The sequence below is a fragment of the Equus przewalskii genome, chromosome 15 (assembly GCF_037783145.1).
Source record: "Equus przewalskii isolate Varuska chromosome 15, EquPr2, whole genome shotgun sequence".
Lineage (NCBI taxonomy): Eukaryota > Metazoa > Chordata > Mammalia > Perissodactyla > Equidae > Equus > Equus przewalskii.
This window is the reverse complement of record NC_091845.1, coordinates 81,097,261-81,111,507: the sequence shown is the minus strand read 5'-3', so window position 1 is coordinate 81,111,507 and position 14,247 is coordinate 81,097,261. Positions and strand designations below refer to the sequence as shown.

At 37.3% G+C, this 14,247-nt stretch overlaps 1 long non-coding RNA gene across 1 annotated transcript; it reads left to right on the top strand.

Annotated features, from left to right (window-relative positions):
- Nucleotides 1-5,971: 5,971 nt before the first annotated feature.
- LOC139076228 (uncharacterized) lies at nucleotides 5,972-8,993 on the top strand. Its single transcript, XR_011527610.1, has 3 exons — nucleotides 5,972-6,170; nucleotides 7,660-7,818; nucleotides 8,160-8,993. It is a non-coding gene; the product is annotated as an uncharacterized lncRNA (long non-coding RNA).
- The last annotated feature ends 5,254 nt before the right edge of the window (nucleotides 8,994-14,247 follow it).

Below are 14,247 nucleotides of genomic sequence, written 5' to 3'. Positions count from 1 at the left end.
TTTTTTTGCTGAGGAAGACTGGCCCTAAGCTAACATCCGTGCCCATCTTCCTCTACTTTATATGTGGGACGCCTACCACAGCATGGCTTGCCAAGTGGTGCCATGTCCACACCCGGGATCCGAACTAGCAAACCCCGGGCCAACAAATCAGAATGTGCACACTTAACTGCTGCGCCACTGGGCCAGCCCCTAGGCTATCATTTTGCTTGGTACATTTACTAATATCATAACTTAAATGAAGATTCTATTTATTGAATTAGAAATTGAATTGTAAGATCTCTAATTTCAAAGTGATTATGGGTTTGATCTAACATTTTACAAGTAAGGAAATAGAGACAAAACATTTATTCAATATATATATATATTTATTCAGTGGTGTTTTTCAAGTCCCTACCGTGGGCCAGGCACTATTCCAGGTGCTGAGGATATGCTGATGCAGAAGGTCTTATAAGTACTTGGGGATGGACTTCGGGAATAAGAAGCTGGGTTCTATCTCTTTTCTCTTCTTTGGTAGCACTTAATACCCAAAGTAAATTCCTGCTATCCATCAACTTGAAGAGACATTTTAGTCATTATTTGTGAATTATATTATTATACTTCAGGGATGGTATTCCAAATACGTACCTGGTTATGTCATGCATGCCAACAAATCAGAACAGATTTTGCTTATAAAAAGTGGAGTTCTACCCGTGCAACCCAGCTTAGTGTCCCTTGTGTGCACTTCAGAGGAAAGATGTCTACCAGATCCTGGTTCTTTACAGTTGGGGTATGCATGGGTGGTGACCTACAGTAACTATTTTAATCTCATGCCATGTTTCCAGAAATTGGATCAAGGCAATCAACTGAGCACATTTTCTGTCTTCCTTTTTATCCCAGATTACATGAAATGATATAAAATGTACTTTAAAAAAGAACAAATCACAATTAGTGAGGGAAAGGATGAAAAAGTCCCATAAGTATATCAGAAAGTTTGAAAGATGGAAAATGGGCAGGATTTGGTGGATCAAGAAAGCTGCAGCTTGAGACATGCTCAGCTCTACCAACCACCAGTGTGTTCTCTGTTTCTGTGAGTTCGCATTTTTAAGATTCCACATATAAGTGAGATTATGCATTATTTTTCTTTATCTAACTTCTTTCACCTAGCATAATGCCCTCAAGGCTCATCCATGTTGTTGCAAATGGCAGTATTTCCTTTTTTGTGGTTGAATAATATTCCACTGTGTGTGTGTGTGTATATATATATATATATATATATATATATATACACATTTTCTTTATCCATTCATCCATCAGTGGACACTTAGGTTGTTTCCATGTCTTGGCTATGGTAAATAATGCTGCAGTGAACATAGGGGTAGAGGTAGCTTTTTGAGATAATGATTTTGTTTCATTTGGATATATTCCCAGAAGTGGAAGTGCTAGATCATATCATTGCTATTTTTAAGTTTTTGCAGAAGTGAAATATTTTACCAAAGAAATATAATTGTATATCAATTGTTTATTTAAAGAAAAAGCAGTAGAAAGAAAAGGAGAGAATTCCCATAACTAATTTAATTTTTTTGTGTGTGTGAGAAACATTTGCCCTAAGCTAACATCTGTTGCCAATCCTCTTTTTTTTTCGCTTGAGGAAGATTATGCCTGAGCTAACATCTGTACCAGTATTCTTCTACTTTGTGTGTGGGATGCCTCCACAGCATGGCTGATGAGTAGGTCCACACCTGGGCTCTGAATACGTGAACCCAGGCCGCCAAAGTGGAGCATGTGGAACTTTAACCAGTTGGCCACGGGGCTAGCCCCCTAACTAATTTAATTTTAATAAATGGAAGTATTGATATTAATAGCAACTATTTGTGTTTGTAGGTGCCTGTGTGTGTGTATACATATATTATCAAAGGGCTTTAGATGCTCATCATCATGGTGGCATTTTTTTCCTAATTCTTAATGTGCATAGGAATCAATGTGAATATTTTCCTGTAATATGGATACTTTAATAGTCTAGTGTATTAATTTTCTCCATTCTGTTTCATTTTTGAAAAACATGAGTAATTTACCCATATTGGTAACTTACCCGAGAGATCAAATGCCCCTCTATAGAATAAAAATATGGAAAACAGCATATGAATTGAGTGGTCCATCCTAATGACAGAATCTCTTTATATATTCCTCCACTCCTATTTTCCTGTCATATTCACCCTTTTTTTTGCTGAGGAGGATCTACCCTGAGGTAACATCTGTGCCAGTCTTCCTCTCGTCTGTATTTGGGTTGGCACCACAGCATGGCCACTGATGAGCGGTGTAGGTCTGCGCCCGAGAATCAAACATGGGCCACTGAAGCAGAACACACCTAACTTAACCACTAGGCCCTGGGGCCAGCCCCTGTGTGCACTGCTTAATTTCCCTGCGTGCTAAGCCTTAAAGCCCATCTTGTATGACATTTTTGAGGGCCTGCCGTTCATTTGGAATATGGAGTGGTCACTTCAGCAGATCTCTTCAAGTTGCAGGAAAGCCAAATAAAATTTTGAGCCACCATTGAGAGTCCGTCTCAGTAAATACCTCTCTTTGACTAGATGTTGACTGTTTTGGAAAATTAAAGTGTTTAGGACTTCGTGAAAGCAGGCTTTGTCAGATAGCACTGTTTGTCTGTGGTTTTTTGGAATAGCAAGCTACAGATTTCTTTTAGAATAACTCTTTATTGAAAAAGCCATTGGGGAGAGAGAGGGGGAAATGTGTAAAGGTCTTTCATGAAAGCAGTGAATTTTGGATTAAATTTGAAGAGAAATACATTAAGAAATAAGTAAGGAAAAGACTAGAAAACAGTACATGTAGACATACTTTAAAAATGCCTAGTGCTATATAGGTAAATTATTCTAAAGAAAGGAATTATAAAAATTGGAAAGATGAATAAACATGCTGGGGACGTGAGGACTTGGTAGATCTTAAATCTTCCTGGCAGGTGTTTAAAAAAAAATTTACGATTGACTTTATATTTTTATTTCATTCTCAATACATTAAAATAGATTAGAAAACATTCATTTAGAAAAGTAGGTTCTTTGCTGACTTTTGAGGTGGTGATTTTTTTTGATAAATCAAGTAACATTGTTTTGGCATGCTATTCTGTCTTTGCTGAAAAATGGTTGACTAAAACTGTGAATATTTATACTCTTTTGAAAATTAGAAAGGAATTCTTGCCTACTACAACACAAAACACACGAATAATCAACTAATGAATAGTTTTAACAGATAAAATGGAAAAGATCAGCATGTCCTAAATAATTTAAAGAAAGTACTCTTCATTTAAATGATCCTCACCCCAAAGTAAATATGAGATTCTAAAAAGAGAATTAAGGGATGGAGAAGGAGAAAAAAATTCCGCGTAGATTTGAATGAACTTCTGTGTGTTTAATTATAAAATAATTTAAAAAAATTTTGAAAGACGTTTTTTGTTAGCACTGCTTTAAGTTGAGTACGTTTTCCTTTAGGAATGTAACGTGAAAGGGTTGGAAGAATCCTTAAGGAAATCCCGTCACGACAGATAATTCTGCATCTACTCAGGAGAATTTTATATATGACAAAGCTCAATCACTTCCAAGAGAGAAATGGACAAATTAAAGCATATTTTCCTTCTGAGCATTTAACAATTAGATAATTGATTAATAGAAAAAATGCACATATTTGAAAAATTAGATTATCCTATTAAACTTTGTTTTATTGTTATTCTCCTCTGTTTCCATAAATAGTTTATATATTTTATAAATCTTGCCAAATTATGACATCACAGCCCCATCTTGTGGTCAATATAAATAACCAATAGAGTAAATTTTAAGCAAAAAGCAAGAGCCTTAATTTTTTTTTAAAAAAGTCAAAATTTTTCTTAAGGGCTAATATAAATAAAAATGATAGAGATGAGGTGTTTTTTTTCAGGAATTGCTTCTTTATTTTTGTAGTGTGATAACTACGATATTTTAAAAGGAGGAATTGGACACTTTATTCTGAAATAAGGGATAGCTAGCATGTTTCCAGTTAATACTGATGAAGTAATTTGTTTTCTATTCTTTATCTACTTTGTAAACTGCTAATCTATGTTCTCTAGGGAATATGAACCTGGACTAATAATAAAATCAGTGTAAAATTGGTCAGACTCAAATATAACTGATACAGTAATTGGCAGACAAAATAATTTACATAATATTTGAACAGTCTCAGGTTTGATTGTAACATCAAACATATTTTAAAAAATTTCTTTGTGGCAGGGAAGGGAAAATCACAATTTTTTTTCTTCATAATCAGCACAGGGCTAGTAAGTGCAGGAATGGGGACAGGATTCTGTGTTGGAAAAATTGGGTGATTCAGACAAACTGAAAATAACCTCTGTTTTGGCTTTTTGGATTAACAAAATTTGTTCCTGCTGAAGTTGTGGAAGGGAGGGGTACTGAGTAGTCCTCCTTTACTCCAGCTCTCGCATATTCCATTGCTGACCACATATCCTTCTTGATCACCTTCCCTCCTCTGGGTCACCTTGCACCCTGGCTGCTGGACTGGACTCAGGTGCTCCTCATCTAAGTGTAGAGTGACTTCATTAATTTTCGTATTGTCCCAAGACAGCTTCCTTATTGATCTTCTGTGAGTTAAGAGGAGAGGAGATTAAAAAATATGTATTATTGAAACACAAATGATTTGGCATCTGTGATAGCGAGACTCCAAACATGGTCCTCAGTGACCCAGGCCCCCAGGGTCCATGCCTTTGTGCAGGTCCATGGGTGGGCCTTCTGTAACCAGCAGAGAGCAGCAGAAGTGACTGCAGAACTTACAAGTTGAGTCGTGGGGGACCTTGTGGCTTTGATCTCTTGGAATGTTCACCCTTAGGGCACTCCCTCTAGAATCCAGTGCCATTGTGTGGAAAGCCCATGCCACATGGAGAGGCCATGTATGAGCACACTGGACAGCGTCTGAAGGTGAGCTACGTCATTTGGAACCACGTGAGTGAATTATTTGGACATCGAGCCCAGTCGAGCCTTCAGATGACCATTGTCCCCATGGTAGACTTCTGTCTGCAACCACATCTGAGTCCCCAAGTGAGAACCACCCACTGAGTGCAGTCAACCCACAGAGCCACGAGAGGCAAAGATGACATCGTTCCAGGTCACTAAGTCCTATGCTGTTTGTTACACGGCATCGGTAACTGAAACGGGGAAGATTGCCTACACTGCCTCTCCATTCGGGCCTGCTTCTCTGAGCATGTAGCAGACTGGATCATAAATGTACCTTTCATTCCCCCTCAGTGAGGCCATAAGCTCCCTGGGGGAAGGGCCTGGCCCTTATGTAGTCTTTTCAGTTTCAGAGCCTAGCAAACAGCCTGGCATGTAATAGGCACTCGTGTGAATGAATAATTGGGAGTTGGTTTTATGTCTGAGATTTTATTGTATTTGAATCAAAGTGATCCCTTTGGATGGGAGTTTTGAATTTAACAGATAGACCAAAAATAAAAATAAATCTATATGTACTTTGGTTATGACGTGTGCGATAAAGACTTGAGAAAGATTGGCCCTGAATTAAGGGATTTGTAGGTGGCCCCGAGGTGGATAGAGTGATGTACTAAGATCTTATAAAAATAAACTGACATCACTGTTATCCTCGGCATTCTGTCTGAAGGATGGAGACAGGGAGTGGTCAGTTTATGAGGAACCTGTTTAGTGGCCATGTGTGTATTAGACTTCCAGGAAGTATGCTGAATTGAATGAATTTGGTTTTATACATCATAAAACAGTTCTTAGTAAAATGCTTTAAAAAGCATTATATCTATATACTGACTAAAAACTCATATTTTATCATCCCACTTTAAACTGAAAAATTGTTCTAAAATAGAAACATGACAACAGTAGATTCTCAAATGCCAAGGAGAGAGTGGCCTTGCGTATTTTTACTGGAACGACTGTTGTTACCATGGTGACAGATTGCTCTGCTCATTGGGTGTGACTTGTTGATTTTAACCAAACACCATTTTAACATCTATTCAGTATGGTCGTAGAAATGTGATAAATAATGGAATTAAAACTTTATAAATTCAGAAGGATGAACCTGTATGAATCTGTTCAAAAAATCAAATGTTTAGGAGAGCTGTAACTGGGGTGATGTCAGAAAAAAAACAGAACCTCGAAACTTCTTGACTGCATGTAAGTAATAGTTTGAATAAAACAGACTTGGGAAGTAGTATTTTTATATAAATATAAAGGAGATATTTTTAGCTGTTTAAAAGGATTTGGCAGATCTGAGACATCTAAAAGTTAACAAAACAGTGAATTCAAGTGTGTAAGGTAATATAGACTTGGGAGAGAGCAATGAGATTCAGGAGTTATAATCAATCTACTCATGTAATCAATCTAATTAGATTTCAGAGTAAGAATGTGAAAAATAGACATAAACCCACATCTAACTCGTCATCGATTAGAGGAGTTACATCTAATTTGGAACATTTGGCATTAAGATTTCAGATCATTCTATTATTTTTGGAAAGCACGTTGTGTGCACTGTTTTTCAAACCGTTTCATCCTTCAACAAACTTTCTTGCAAATATTTAGTCCAGTGTTACACTATTTTTTTAAGGTCTAAAATGAGGACAGAACAAGAAGTGCAGCGTATGTAGTTGTCTTTGCGACATGATTCATTGGTATCGGCTCTCAGATACTTGTAGGCCAGAATCTAAATCTTCCAAGATGGTTTACTTTTGTGACCATTACGTTTACTTTTCACTGAATAGCCATGTGCTTCCCAGATTTCCCACCCACTCACAGTTAGGTGGGGCCCCGTGACTGCTTTTGGCCAATGGCCTGTGAGCAGAAGTGATGTGGATCACTTCCAAGGCCAAGCATTTAAGAGCCCATTGGAGCGACCCTTGAAGCATATATATTGAGATGTCTGGATCCCGGGTCACTATTTGGAAGGGAGTTTTCTGAAGAGATGTCAGTCCCACAGCAGATGCGTGTGAGAAAGAAATAAAGCTTTATATCTTAAGCCACTGAGGTTTTGATGCTTACAAGATAGCTTATTTTTACTTGACTAATACCCCAATCACATATTTGAGGAAAATATACATAGTTTATTTGTAGAAGATAGATTTAGATATGTATTGATTTTAAAATAATAAAACCTAGAGTTATTTTAGGGTCTAGTGATTTCATTTGTATCACCTAACAATAGAATCTCAGGATTGGATGTGGTCTTAAAAGCTGAGTAGTCCCATCTCTGCCCCACTCCCAGCCTACACAAATCCCTTTCACACTTTCCTGGTTGGTGATCATCCAGACCGTACTTCAAAACCTCATTCAATGACTGTTTATTAGGTGTCTCTTACATGCTGATCATTGTACCTAAAATCGTAGACATGACTTAGACTTCATCCTTGCATTACAATCCAGTGATAGACAGGTCACTGAATCCTGATACAGAAACAGCAAAGCTTTTACTTAACTGTGTGAAAATCTGTCTTGTAACTTCTACTTAAAGTTTATATTTGCATATTTGGGAATGATGTGAAAAAAATCAATGTCTTCTGATATGAGCTTGTCTTTCACATATTTAACAGCAGTAATCACAACCATTCCCTCTCTCCCCTCCACCTCCCTTTGTCTCACCCTGTTATCTTTTCCATACTACAAATGCCAGATTCTTCACCAGTCCCTGTATGACTGCCTTTGGATGCTCCCCTCTACTGATTGTGGCTTGCTGATTTCACAGTGTTGATATCACTTCAGACACTCTCCTTTCAACTTGGAATGATTTGTCCATACATCCATGGTGGTGTCCAGATCTGAATTCAGTATGGTGGGTAAATGTAAATGGTATAGAAACAAAGTGAGGACTTACTCCTATTTTGGGTTTTTGTTAGTACAATTTAACATCAGATTACTCTTGGTGGGGAGTGGGCAGCTGTATTGTATTGCTGACATTTTACAGTCAGGTAAAATTTTGTTTTCATTCACACTGGAAGCTATTGGGCCATGCCTTTACTTTCCACTACTTATGTTCTTGTTTTCAGTGAGCCAGGAATAGAGTGCTGTTAAATTAAATTTTATTTATTAGTTTTAAATTAGAGTTTTAGTTTGTTGCAATCTTTGCGAAAGCTGATTCTCTCACTCAACATCATTTTGTCGTTCTGCTCCTAGTTCATGTCGCCCAAAATGAGGCGCAAGCCTTCAATGACTGCATCTTGGAAATTTACAAAACTCTTCAGGAAGCCAACCCCAACTGGAATGGCCTGCCATACTTTGTAAACTTTTTGTTGGAGTGCTGATTATGGCTACAATTTTCTTACTTTTTTTTTTTTTTAAACAAACACTATATATATTTGAATCCTGAAGGGTTAAAGTGCCTCAGAGATTAAGTAGTTTAGTTAGTCGCAGCCTTGGCCTCCTCCTAGAATCACCTGGGAGTTTTTAGAAGCATTTAATGCTGTGACCCCCAATTAGGCCTATTAAATTGCATTCTCTGGGGTGAAGTCAGGAGATTAGTTATTTTTAAAAGCTCTCTAAATGCTTCTAGTATGCAGCAAAGGTTGGGAAGATCTGATTTAGCTCAGCCCTTGAAGATGACAAAGATTCTCTGCTTGGCCAAACTTTAGTTAGGCTCCTGAACCTTCTCCTGGGCCCATCTCTGCCCTTCCTTGTAAAACGCAGTTTGACGGGAACCCTCTACCCTTGCTATCTGATCACCTTGATATCTAGTTGGGGTCCTCATCCTCCACCATCCCCTAGGTGATGTCTGATCACTCTAGCCTGCCTTCAGTAAGAAAGCTATTAGGTGGGTTTAGCTAGAACCCCGCTTTCCCTGATGTTTCCTCTTAGGAATTTTCCATATCCCAACCCTGACCCGGCTTCTTGGCCATCAATTCCCACTTGCCCGTGCTATATTCCAAGTTGAGCCCAATCTCTCTCCCCCATTGCAAAATCCCTATACCTATTGCAATGGTTCTGAATAAAGTTTGCCTCACTATGCTTTAACAACTGTCATTGAATTATTTTTTCTGTAACAAAGATAGGTTATTTCTACCACCACAATATTTCTAACCTATGCTTAGCTTACTGCATGAGAATTTCCAGCTAATTTTCAGCTAATTAATGGTGTTAAGTGAAAAATGATCAATTGTTAAATGGCAAAGTGAAATCTTGAAATTTCCATATTGAAAGAAAAAAATACCCAGTTTCTCCCGAGGGTGTACTACATCCAGAGACGTGACCAGCACTAATGTGAGACCTCGTCTGACCGCACAAGGAAGCAGCAGCCCGTGATGGTACACAGCTTTCACTCCAGCCAATAGTCTGGGTCCCTCAGTCAGTGTTTCTTCTGCTTTGGTTCCAAAAACACCAGGACACGGTTTGAGAGATTTCCTGAAGTTTCAAGATGTTCTCTCAAGTTATTTGTACAACAAGAAAGAAAAGACCCTGTAGTCTAACCTCCTTCCCACGTCCATGACAGACCCCTTGGGCTCTGCTTGGGCATTTTGCAGATTGCTCATCCGTGGATAAGAAGCCCTAGCTATCAGAATGCTTTTCCTAATATCGAGCTGCTATCAGTGGCCCTCCTAACTTCTTCCTGTTGGCTCTAGTTCTGCTTTCTGGAGGAACACAGACTAAGCTAAATGCCTTTTCTGTGTATTAGCAATGCAAATGGATTGTAATTTTCCTAACTCTGCTCTCCAAGATAAACATTTCAGGTTTTCACAGGCATCTCATCATCCGGTCCTCTGTGACACCCTGCTTCTCTCTCCTTGGTCAACATCACACTTTACAGCGTGTTACCTGGAACAGGACATGACTACCGCAGTGGTTCTCATTACCTCCTTTGGTCTGGTCACTGCACTTCTAGAAATAAAGCCTAAGATTTCATCATGTTTTATAGGGGTCATCCCACAATGATTTAAAAGAAAACGGTAGATCAGTGGTTTTCAAACCAGGCTGCACATTAAAATCACCTGGGGAAGCTTTTAAAAAATCCTGATGCCCATGTTCTAGCCCTGAGCAAATAAACCAGAATCTCGGGGGGCAAAGCCCAGGCACAGGTATTTTTGAAGTCCTTCAGTGATTCTAATGTGTAACCAAATTAGTTTTGCTCTTAAAGGAGGTTTCTCTCAACCTGTATATAAATGCAATTTTTTAATTTGAATGTAAATATCAGACTTTCACACTTTCCAGTTTAATTATCTCTGACGCTAGGATTCCCAGAATTTCCAAATGTAATTTTATACGTTTGGAAGTATGGCAACATTTGTTGCCAGTCTTCAACAAAGTTAGAACACTAAATTAACTATTGATGTCCATAAATGTTTAGAAAAGTTTGGAAAGGATTTTGAAGAAGTATAAAGATTAACTTCAGTTTAATATTTCTTATATTGTTGGGTTTATGCATAATATCATCTGGTTAATGTGTTCTGTATATCGAAGCATCCTAAGATCATACTTTGAATAAACTTGGATGATCATCAATAGCAAATGACCTAGCCCGGTAAGCATGGGATACAAGAATGGTTTTTCAAATTCAAAGTCTTTGCAATAAAACATGCATCCATTCTATGCTAGTTGACTCTCTTTTTATTTAAAACACTGGGTTTTAAGACATATCCAAATTAAATTACTTTTTATACCTTTGACTTTTGACATCTTTCAGCTGTTAAAAGGACTGTTGTTTCAGAAAGTTTGGCAGCAGAAAACTTGCAATCTGGCACATCTGGAATCAATCACAGTGTTGAGTAAGAGTTAAGAAGAACAACTGCAATTATTTAAATTTGCGTCTCTGAGTCGTTTGGCAAAGGCATTTTTTTTTCAAAGTTGTTAAGATTGCAGTATAGTCAACTAGAATTTCATAAAAATCAATATTATTGGCTCTTTGTTTAAAAGGCAAGAAGCAGCCCTCACGGAGTATCCCTCGTTATCTTGGTATATTGAGTACGTTCTTGATGATCATGACTTATGGTTTTGAAGCCTAAGGCATCATACACTGATATTCATAATAGCTATCACACCCACTATAGTTCATAGGCTAAGGCATCATACACGGATATTTGTAGTATCTCTTACACCCACTTAAAATGAATTAGAGATAGTCCAAAGGAATAACGTTAATACCATAAAAATGAAGAAAGGTCGGAAAACATTGAGAGGAAGTTTATTGTAACTGCATGCAAAATTTATCATTAAGCTCTCTTGATGGCCAAGTCAAAAGAAGAAACAAAGCTCATCCATACAGAGGCCTCTTTATATTGCCACAAAGACATTCCTCCCTCCTCCGCTACCCATCATCTTTTTCTATTTCTGTATACGTTAAACTTTCACCTAGAGATTCAGTCTTGCTTGCTTTCAACTCAGTTCTAATCCTGTCTCTGCTTAAGAGCCCCATGTAGATCAAGTAACAAGTTAACAATGAAGCTTATGTTAAGGTAACATTTTGCTTTGACATTTTCCTTTCAGATCTGTTAACCAAGTTTTATTTTGAGCCTATAGAGAAATCGTATGCTTCTTATACTAGAACTGGATTTGTCTGTTCCTTTCATCTGAACACCTTCCTAGATATCTTGACTCTCATTGCTGTTCCCCTAAAACTGGGGTCCTGTCCGGGACTAGAGATCAGCTTGTGCCTTTCGAAGATACAGTTTAGCCTTTGCTGCACAAGACTACGTAACAAGCCACTCCCAAAACACAGTGCTTAAAATTACAATAATGCAATCTCGTGCATCTGTGAGATGCCTGGGCTCAGTTTAATGGGATTTTTTCTGCTACGAATCTCCCATTTCCCTCCCAGACCTAGCAGGCTCACCATAGCATGTTTTCGTCCTGACAATGATGGAAGTATAAGACGGCAAGTGGAAATACAGACGGCCTCTTAGGGTCTAGGTTTGGAACTGGCTCATCATCACTTCCCGCTTATACTGTTGCCAAAGCAAGTCGTACAGCTGAACCCAAATGTAGGGGTTGAGAAGTATACTTGGATACTTTAGGAGGAGAGACTGCAGTCACATGGCAGAGACTGTTGACGAAGGAAGGATTGTTGAAAGGTATAAAGTGTTATTAAATACATGCAAACTTGTGATTACAGTTTTTAAAATTAATTGAAATATTGCCAAATTAATGTTGTGACATACCCTGGTAGGATCCTGTTTCGTTTATCATTTCATTTCTTTCAACAAATATTTGAGGGTCCAGCACAAAAGCACCTGCCTTTTCTTCTGACTCATCACATAAAAGTCACATAATCTTGGACAACTCACTTAAGGTTTTTTGTTTTCTTTTTAACTTTTCTGTTTTTGATGTACAGTTCTATAACTTTTAACATACGTATAAATTCCCGTAACTACCACCATAATCAGAATATAGAACATAGCATCGCAACAAACTATTGCTTTTTGTTGCCCCTTTTGTAGCTAAAATCTCCCCGTACTCGTTACTGCTGACGCAAACTCATCTTTTCTCCTTTCACATAGTTTTGCCTTTTCTAGATTGTCATATAAATGGAATCACACAGCACGTAATTTTGGAAATAGCTTCTTTCACTGAGCATAATGCTTTTGGGATTCATGGATACCGTTGTGTGTATACAGAGTTCCTTTTTATTGCTGAGTAGTAATCCAGTGTATGTATGAATTACAGTTTTTTAATCCATTTACTTATTGAAAGTCATTTAGGTTGTTCCTAGTTTTAGGTGACTGAATAAAATTTCTGTAAATATTCATGTACATGTTTTGCATAACCATAAATGTACATTTCCCTAGAGTAAATAGCTGAGTGGATTGCTGCGTCGTATGGTGAGTGTATGATAAGTTTAGGGTCAGAGTACATGATTTGTATGATTACCATTCTTTTAAATTTGTTAAGGTCTGTACTATGGTCTGTGATGTGGTCTCTCCAGGTGCGTGTTCTACGTGCACATGAAAAGAATGAGTATTCTGCTGTCGTTGGGTGAAGCGTTCCATGAATGTCAATCAGCGCAATTATTGATGCTGTTGTTCAGGTCTTCTATATCCTATGACTTTTTGTCTACCAGTTCTATTGATTATTGAGAAAGGAGTGTTGAAATCTCCAAGAACAATTGTGGATTACATGTTTCTCTTGTCAGTTCTATCCATTTTTCCTCACGTATTTTGAAGCTCTGTTGTTAGGTGCATGCACTTAGCGTTGTTACGTCTTCTTAATGTATTAACCCTTTTATCATTATGCATTGTGCTTCATTATTTCTGGTAATTTTCATGGCTTTGAAATTTACGTTGATAATAATATAAGCATTCCAGTTTTCCTCTGATTAGTATTTGTATATTTTAGCTTTTATCATCCTTTTCCTTTTTTGTCTACCCATATCACTATATTTAAAATGTTTCTTATAGACTACATATATTTTTCTCTCTCTTCCCAATCTGACAACTCTGTCTTTTAACTGGTGTGTTTAAACCATTTATCTTTAAAGTAGTTATTGATATGCTTAGAGTTCAGTCTACCGTTTTATTTTTTGTTTTCTGTTGGTCTCTCTGTTTTTCCTTCCACTCTTTGTGCCTTCTTTTGGGTTATTTGCATATCTTAAGTATTCCATTTTAAGTTATCAATTAGATTTTTGAATATATCCTTTTGTATATTTTCCCAGTGGTTGCTCTAAGTGTTACAATATACATACTTCAATTTTCACAATCTGCTTAGATTTAACATTTTACCATTTCAAGTCAAATGTAGAAACCTTAGCACCATATTTCCTTTATGTTTTAGTTGTAGTATTCGTAAACTCTATGTTCATTGAACAACCCATCAGACTATGCTATAATTTTTACTTTCAACCATTCAAAGAACTTCAAAGAAAAATAGTCTGTTATTCTTATGCAGGTATTTACCACTTGTCTTACTCTTCTTTTATTCCCAAAGTTCCGTGTTTCCCTCTGGTATCTTTTCCCTTTCACCTAAGAACTTCCTTTTGCAATTCTTTTATAGCAGATTTGCTGGTGATGAAATCTCTTAGTTTTCATTCATTTGAGAATGTCTTTATTTCATCTTCATTTGTGAATGAACATTAATTTTACTGGATAGAGACTTCTAGGTTGACAGTTCTTTTCTTTCAGTACAGTATCATTTTTGGTCTATTGCCTTCTTTCTGAGGAAAAATCTACAATCGTTTTGAATAGTTGTTCTCCTATATGTAATGCATTATTTTTCTCTGACTGCTTTTGAGATTTTTTCTTTATCTTTGGTTTTCATCAGTTTGATTACAATGTGGATAGGCATG